This window comes from Clytia hemisphaerica, unplaced genomic scaffold, assembly GCF_902728285.1.
Source record: "Clytia hemisphaerica strain Z4C2 unplaced genomic scaffold, Clytia hemisphaerica genome assembly, whole genome shotgun sequence".
Lineage (NCBI taxonomy): Eukaryota > Metazoa > Cnidaria > Hydrozoa > Leptothecata > Clytiidae > Clytia > Clytia hemisphaerica.
In genome coordinates, this window is record NW_027103264.1 from 67,868 (window position 1) to 76,401 (window position 8,534).

General features: G+C 37.3%; 1 long non-coding RNA gene across 1 annotated transcript; it reads right to left on the reverse strand.

The window, feature by feature from the left end:
• Positions 1 to 1,743: 1,743 nt before the first annotated feature.
• LOC136800809 (uncharacterized) lies at positions 1,744 to 3,280 on the reverse strand. Its single transcript, XR_010845758.1, has 3 exons — positions 3,235 to 3,280; positions 2,843 to 2,937; positions 1,744 to 2,403 (listed from the first exon to the last, which is right to left on the reverse strand). It is a non-coding gene; the product is annotated as an uncharacterized lncRNA (long non-coding RNA).
• Between the last annotated feature and the right edge of the window lie 5,254 nt (positions 3,281 to 8,534).

Below are 8,534 nucleotides of genomic sequence, written 5' to 3' on the forward strand. Positions count from 1 at the left end.
AAACAGTCAAAATCTAGGTAGCACATAAAAACGTAAGAATACTTCAGATGGTGATTAAAGCATGAAATTTGGCACAGATGATCCTTAGAGGGTCTAAAACTTAATTTTAAACAGTAACACCAAATTTTGCCACATGGCCACCTGCCAGATGACGTCATCAGGTGGCTGGGCAAAAAATTATTTTTTTGAAAATATTCAAAATCTGATGGTTCCAACAGAAAGAGCATGAAATGCTGATAAAAATTGAGGTATAAAACATGCCTTGAAAATCTTCCTATCAAAAGTTATGGAGGTTGAAAGTTTTTTGATGACGTCATCATAAGCTTTTCCAGGCAAAACTTAAAAACCTCGTAATTTTGGTACAAATTGACCAAATTTCATGTTTTATACATGAATTCATGTCAAAATTTGAAGTTCCATCTGATGCTTGGGTCTAAACAACATAGGAAGGCTTAACACATCCAAAAAAATTAGTTGGTAGTACACTGTGCTCCTGAAGGGAGAACGCTGCGTTGATTTGCCTTGTAAAGCTCAAAATCTAAGTTTTAGTATTCTGTAGGATTTAAAGCTTTTAAATCAATTTGAACATCGGAATCGGAAAAACCAATGAATTTTGATATGAATTCATGTATATAACATGAAATTTGGTCAATTTGTACCAAAATTACGAGGTTTTTAAGTTTTGCCTGGAAGGGCTTATGATGACGTCATCAAAAACTTTCAACCTCCATAACTTTTGATAGGAAGATCTTTAAGGCATGTTTTATACCTCAATTTTTATCAGCATTTCATGCTCTTTCCGCTGGAACCATCAGATTTTGAATATTTTCAAAAAAATAATTTTTTACCCAGCCACCTGATGACGTCATCTGGAAGGTGGCCGAATTTGGTGTTACTGTTTAAAATTAAGTTTTAGACCCTCCAAGGATCATCTGTGCCAAATTTCATGCTTTAATCACCATCTGAAGTATTCTTACGTTTTTATGTGCTACCTGGCCTCACTACAATCCAATTCCTACGAGTTAGACAATTTCTAACTCAAACTGGACATTACAGGAGGGCTTCACCCACCTAGCCCATGTCTAGTATACTTGTCATTGGTACTTAAAGGGTTAACGTTTTAATGTTCACAACGTCATTTTTGTAATTAAATTGCCAATAGTGATCAGGTTAAGTAAATCGGTAAAATCACGACGACGAACGAAATTTTAACAGGCTAGTGAGTTTCAACCAATCAAATTTCGTATTTTCACTAGCCTATTACATTTTTCGTCCGTCGTCGTGATTATCCTGGTATGCTTAACCTCAGTAATTACTCTTGATAGAATAAATTCAGAAACAACTTATATGTAAAGACAGGTTTTTGTTAAAAGTGTCGAGGAACTCAAAACAAAAGTTTTATCTTCAGGTCTCATAACCGATTTTTTGATCTGACCATGGTCAGGGCCCTTAACCCAATGGGCACAAACGTCTTTTGGACGTCCAATGTACGTTTCTAGGACGTCCAAAGGTCTTAAAGCTGTCTATTGAATGTCCATAAGACGTCGCATGCCCATAGGGAAATTATAGAACCTCCACCGGAGTAGGTCCGATAAGGAAGATGGTCCTCCTTAATGCTGTTAAAGGAGGAGAAGAGAAAACCTCGAGGGGTATTTGAAAATTAGCTGAAAGGAATGACCGAAGCAGTAGTGTTCTCAGGGGTATCGGAAAATTTGTGTAAGAGAGCAGATTTTTATCTATTCATAATAACATTAAAATATAATCTCAAGTAATGATGTTAACAGAGGTTTGCAGATGACAGAACAAAAAGTATCCAGTATTAATAGAGCATTTTAATTGGACCTTCCACAACAGTTTGACTTTTCACATCTTTGACGAAATTCATCATTCTTTACATATTTCATGGCAAAATATCCCGGAGTTTTTGTATTGTATTTTTTACCCAGCATAGGTTACATCTTTTCGACCGTAGCCACCAATTGCCGTGCGGGCATTTTTTTTTCCGCTTTATTCCACTAAAACCGTCCCAGTCCTTTTTTCGCACCAATAGACAATAGAAAAATGCGTCAAAAAAGGATTGGGACGGTTTTAGTGGGATAAATCGGACAAAAAATGCCCGTGCGACTACGGTCGAAAAGGTGTATTGAAGTCAAACCGAGGAGCTCAATGAACACCATTATAAATAGGAGCATTGCCCCCCTCTAGCACTCCTTTGGTGGTGTCACGGACAAGCGAACCAACGCCTTCACAAGAAGAATATATGTTCACGCAGGTTTATAAGGTCGTTCTTCCAACATTTTGTTCTGATCGATACTATCACGAATCCAAAGTTCTGTGATAACCTGAGGCTTGACTCGTTTCGTTCGGATTATTGCACGTATGTCCTGGAAGGCCAGATCGTCACTAAGTAGACAAAATAGGTCATTAAAATGCAAATCATTAAAATGTAAATTCCAAAATAATGAGAGCTCATCGACCTCACTTTAGTGGAATAGTAGAGAAAAATTTTGAAGACTATTATAAGCATTTAGATTTTTCATAATTTTTCTAATTTCAAACGTTACAGCCCCTCGCTGTGAATCTATTTTGTTCATCCAATTTTTAGCCGTTTAGGGGCGGCGGTAATGAATGGACATTTAGAATCAGCAAATTCTGAATTTTTTCAAACTTCCAACGGCCAGAACTCAGTGCAGGAAAAGAAACAGTGGTAAAACAGTGCATATAAAATTTAACGATGAATAATTGTCAAAAATGAATGGGCAGATAGTGAATATTAAGTGCTCAAATTTTAAGAAAGGTCGGCATCTTTAGAGGAATCTTCCAACCCAGAAAACTCCTGTACCTTTGCGAGAGAAGGATATGTGTAGCTTGATCAATATTTCGGACAATCGTACCACCATGTAAACAATATTCTAGGCTCACAAATTCCATCATGTTCTAAAAAAATATATTAAATCGAAATAATTAATTAGTTCTTTTGGAAAATTCCCTCTAAATTTCTAATGTGGTAAGGAAGTCTATGACGCATATTAATTCATTTCATCAGTCAGAATTTGTCATTAAAAATACAGACGATCATCCCTAATACGAGAGAGTTTGCTCGCTATCTTAAAGGGAAAAACTTCGTGCCTCGAGTAAAAATTTTAACACAATTTCAACTTTAAGGTATTCTATCATAAGTTTATCAAACAAGACAATTTTTTTCGATATGAAAGATTTAATATGAATGCTGACCTTGTAAGGGTAATTCGGAACCTCCGCCGTTGGTACGAATAGTCTGGAATTAGATGAAAAAAATTAATTATCTTATGAAGACAGTAGAGTCTGTGCTGTAACTTGGTCTAATCTCCACATCCCCATCTAATTCAGACATACTTATTTAGAGAATAAGAATTTTGCTGGTCGGAATTTAGAGGGTGTCACATGTAAGAGGCTAAATATCGGATTAACAAGCAACATGCTGAATGGACCTACCTAATGATTAACATCGATGAAAATAAGAAAAAAGTGACAATAATTGTACAAAAATTCAGAATGGAAAAATAAAGCTTGTGTGTTTTAAATAATATTTTAATGGTCATTCTGTATATATTTTTCGTGTAAACAATATTTCGACCTGCTTGGTGCAGGTCTTCGTCAGGTCTAAACAATACAAACGGTTGAAGGCGCTACCTTGACTTTTTTGACGTCAAAAAAGTCAATGTAGTGTCTTCTCCCTAATGTGCGAGAGCATTGGCTTCCAAAACCTAGGTGTCACATACTGATCATCGTCTAAATTAAGACCATGGTCACTATGTGGCGCCGTCTGACGGAATTGGATTTCCAATGCTTCTCGCACTTTTCTATCAAATTTGTTCTCTTCAGTCTTTAAAAGCCTAGCTTCGTTCCAATTAAGTCTTGGTACAGTCTTTAGCATGGTTAGTTATACCCGAAATGTCCCATTTTTCATCTTCAACGTTCTTTTTGTGTTGGCTGACACGTGTGGATATCTTTAACCCGGTCTCGCCAACATATCTTTTACCACATTCGCATTCTATCATATACACACCAGGGTGACTGTTAGATGGTAGTCGGCTTTTGTTCTTAGAAGTTAGCAAAGTTTTTAGATTTGAACCACTCTTGAACACTGTTCTGTACCCAGCATTTCGGAAGGATTTCCTCAGTTTTGGGTTCAGACCAGGTATCCAAGGTAATTTAACGATTGGTAGTTGCTCTGGATCATTTCGATTGTCGGTTGTCTGGTTCCTGGTTCTGTCGTAATCGTTTGCGATACGGGTTAAAGTGTTACGATCATAACCGTTCTCGACAAAGTTATTTATTAAGAAATCAATTTCTTCCTGACGGAATCGGTCATCACAAATTCTGTACGCACGGTTAAGAAATCCAGAGAATATACTCTTCAACACCTTTGGGTCATGAGCTGAGTTTAACTTGCACGTTAGTGATCGCATTTTTACGGTGGATTTTCAATTCATAACGGCCATTGTTATTTCGAACGTTCACGTCTAGAAAGTTCAAACTTTTTGTTGTATCCTCGGTTTCCATAGTGTATTGGGTGTGTTCATTTTGTTGGTTGAGAATTTCTTGGAACTTTTCAGCTTGATGGACGGTTTGGAAACGGGCATGGCTATCGTCGACGTAACGAACGAAGGATTTAGGTGCAACAGGAGGATCGTGTGCGTTGGCTGCTTGAAGTGCGTTTTGTTCATGATATTGTAGGAAAGCTTCTGCGATTACGACCATTAGTGCTAAACCGATCGGTGCCGAATTCTGAAGTCGGTACAGTTTATCATTCCACAGGAAGTAACATTTCGATAGACAAAGTTCAATCAAAGTTCGAATGTCTTCAATCGTTAGCTTTGTCCTGTTTGGTAGGTCGTGATCGTTTTCAAGCATCTGGACGATTATGTTAGTAGCTTCCTCTACAGGTACTGTCGGATAGAGGTTTACTACGTTTACTACGTTTACTTACTTTGTCGAGAACGGTTATGATCGTAACACTTTAACCCGTATCGCAAACGATTACGACAGAACCAGGAACCAGACAACCGACAATCGAAATGATCCAGAGCAACTACCAATCGTTAAATTACCTTGGATACCTGGTCTGAGCCCAAAACTGAGGAAATCCTTCCGAAATGCTGGGTACAGAACAGTGTTCAAGAGTGGTTCAAATCTAAAAACTTTGCTAACTTCTAAGAACAAAAGCCGACTACCACCTAACAGTCACCCTGGTGTGTATATGATAGAATGCGAATGTGGTAAAAGATATGTTGGCGAGACCGGGTTAAAGATATCCACACGTGTCAGCCAACACAAAAAGAACGTTGAAGATGAAAAATGGGACATTTCGGGTATAACTAACCATGCTAAAGACTGTACCCAAGGACTTAATTGGAACGAAGCTAGGCTTTTAAAGACTGAAGAGAACAAATTTGATAGAAAAGTGCGAGAAGCATTGGAAATCCAATTCCGTCAGACGGCGCCACATAGTGACCATGGTCTTAATTTAGACGATGATCAGTATGTGACACCTAGGTTTTGGAAGCCAATGCTCTCGCACATTAGGGAGAAGACACTACATTGACTTTTTTGACGTCAAAAAAGTCAAGGTAGCGCCTTCAACCGTTTGTATTGTTTAGACCTGACGAAGACCTGCACCAAGCAGGTCGAAATATTGTTTACACGAAAAATATATACAGAATGACCATTAAAATATTATTTAAATTATAATCTACATTCGTATCAAAAGTATGACACTAAAAGCTTGTGTGTTGAATAATGTAAAATGGTAAAAAGGAATTTCCCCAAATACGAAAATGACTTAAACCATTCAGGCCCAAAAAACCCTATTTTCAAGCAGTTTTTGGCCCAAATTTGCCCAAAACATTTTCCTTAAAAATCTGGCTCCGTCACATTTTGGGCATTGCCATTTTGCATCATTGTGCAAAAAAACAGAAATAAATTATGAGTCAACATTGAGAAAAGCTATATTTTCATTATTTGGTTAAAGGGAATTTCCCCAAAATACGAAAATCCGTCTTTTAAGGCAAATAAGAATTTTCCGGGAAAAACCATTTCAGTCATTCTTTAGAGAATCTTGCCCTCCATCTTTGTACAAAAAATCTGAAAAAAGTAATGACAGGATTTTGCACAAAAAGTCCAAAAAACACTATTTTTAGGCAGTTTTTGGGCCAAATTTGCCCAAATATTTTTTTTTTCGAAAATCGGGCTCCGTCACTTTTTAGGAATCATCATTTTGCATCATTGTGCCAAAAATCAGAAAAATCTATTGAGCCAATCCCGTAAAAGCTGGTAACGGACGGACGAACTTGGGTTAATTTAAAGGACCCCCACCGGGGAACCCGGGGGTAGGTCCAAAAAACAAACACCCATTCAAATAAACGCCTCCTCCTCTCTAGAATGGGTGTTTTAGAGACAAGTAGCAGTATGGAGGTATACTATGAAGGAAAACTGAGCTATACGATGATATTATTTTAGTATTCTAACTGATTTTCACACGTTTCTACATTCCTAAATTGACATATTTGTACTCAAATAATAATGAAAAGGCAAAATATAGTTCCAGTTCATATTATTTAAGTGGCCTTGGTTATATATTATTTAATAAACGCTCTCTTTTTTTTGAAAGGCCCCTCCTAAAATCCAAACAGTTTAATAAACGTGTCACTTTCGGTGATCCATCAATCGCTTTAATTGGTTTTGTTTTTAAATAAGATTGATACACGCTTTTTTTATAAGAATGGTGTAAATCCATTTCATCATGGATATTCTTAACTTTTTTAGGAAAATCATTCTAAAATATTCTTACAGCATTTTTAGGTTAGGATCCTAATTCAGAATAGATTTTTAACACTTAGTACATACGTCTCAAGCTTAAAATGGCATTTTTGTGAAAGGAGTGAGCCTAACTTGGGGGTTATTGACAATTTATAATTGAAAATGCTTTAAAAATAGTCGAACGTGCGCAACGCACTGGGCTCAACTTCAGTGGCTTCAAATTATTCATAGGCCCAATTGTAGACACCCAGATATTCACCCAATGAACAAATGTGCCAAATTTCAACCAAATCCGCCTATTTTGGAGGTCTGTAGGCTGCTCCAAAGCTTTAGCCTCGTTTTCGCAAAAAACTCGTCCCGAGGCCCCAAAAATCAAAATTTTTGAAAAATGCAAAAAGTACCCCCAGATATTAGCCCAATGAACAAGTGTGCCAAATTTCAACCAAATCCGACCATTTTGGAGGTCTCCAGGCTGCCCCAAAGTTTTAGCCTCGTTTTGGCGAAAAACTCGTCCCCAGGCCCCAAAAATCAAAATTTTTGAAAAATGAAAGAAACACAATCAGATATTTACCCAAGGAACAAGTGTGCAAACTTTCAGCCAAATTGAACAATTTTGAAGTCTCCAGGCTGTCCCAAAGTTTTAGCCTCGTTTTGGCGAAAAACTCGTCCCCAGGCCCCAAAAATCAAAACTTTTGAAAAATGAAAAAAATACCACCAGATATTTACCCAAGGAACAAGTGTGCCAAATTTCAGCCAAATCGAACAATATTTGAAGTCTCCAGGCTGCCCCAAAGTTTTAGCCTCGTTTTGGCGAAAAACTCGTCCCCAGGCTTCAAAAATCAAAATTTTTGAAATATGAAACATTTTCATCATGGACATTCTTATAAAGTGATTTTAAATAGAAGTATTTCCTCGAAACATAACGTTGTTTCAACGTTCATCTAACGTTAATTGGACGTTGTGAACGTTAGAAGATACGTTATGTGCCAGCTCAGAGGGGAAGGAAACTAAACTTAGAGATAGTTGAGATAGAATTTAGATGAACTTTAATTTGTTTTTTTTAAGACCACTGCAAGTGATCTGTCAAAAATTAACATTAGGCACAGTGAAGACAACCATAAGCTTACTGCTTTCTAGTGTCATCGTTTTCGTTGTGGTAGCGAAAAGATAAAAACCACTTGTGGTTTAACTTATGTCACATTGGGAATTTCCCTAAATGAACTGCGAAGTGTTGTACACGTTTTTTGGGACTAAAAGACAGGTTTTAGTTCGTCCACCCTCACTTAAAGGTATGTAGAAGAATTGTTCCAGGTGCTTATTGCATTTTTTTTCATTTTCCCTATATTTCCAAGAATTATTTTTTTGGTTGATAAGGTTCCTCCATCGTCTGCATGGATTTTAAATGAAACAGCCAAACTCATCATGCTTAAAAGTTGTTGTAAATCCAAAAAGCTAAATAAAAAAGCTATCCAGCAAGTAAGTCTGTGACCGCAGTTGGAGGCGGCCTGAAGGCTCCTCTTTCGATAGCTATCTACCCGAAGGTAGGGCAGGGTGCCACTTTTTCTCTCTGGATTGCGCCACCTACCCTTGATCCTTCTTTTAATTGCTGAGCATCAAGTAGAGAGGCATCAAGTACCATTTTTGGAATCTTTTTGGTACCTCAAGGGAACAAATTTTCGCGGAACAAATTTTCGCGGTTTTTTGACGAAATTAAATTCCGCGAAAAAGGATTA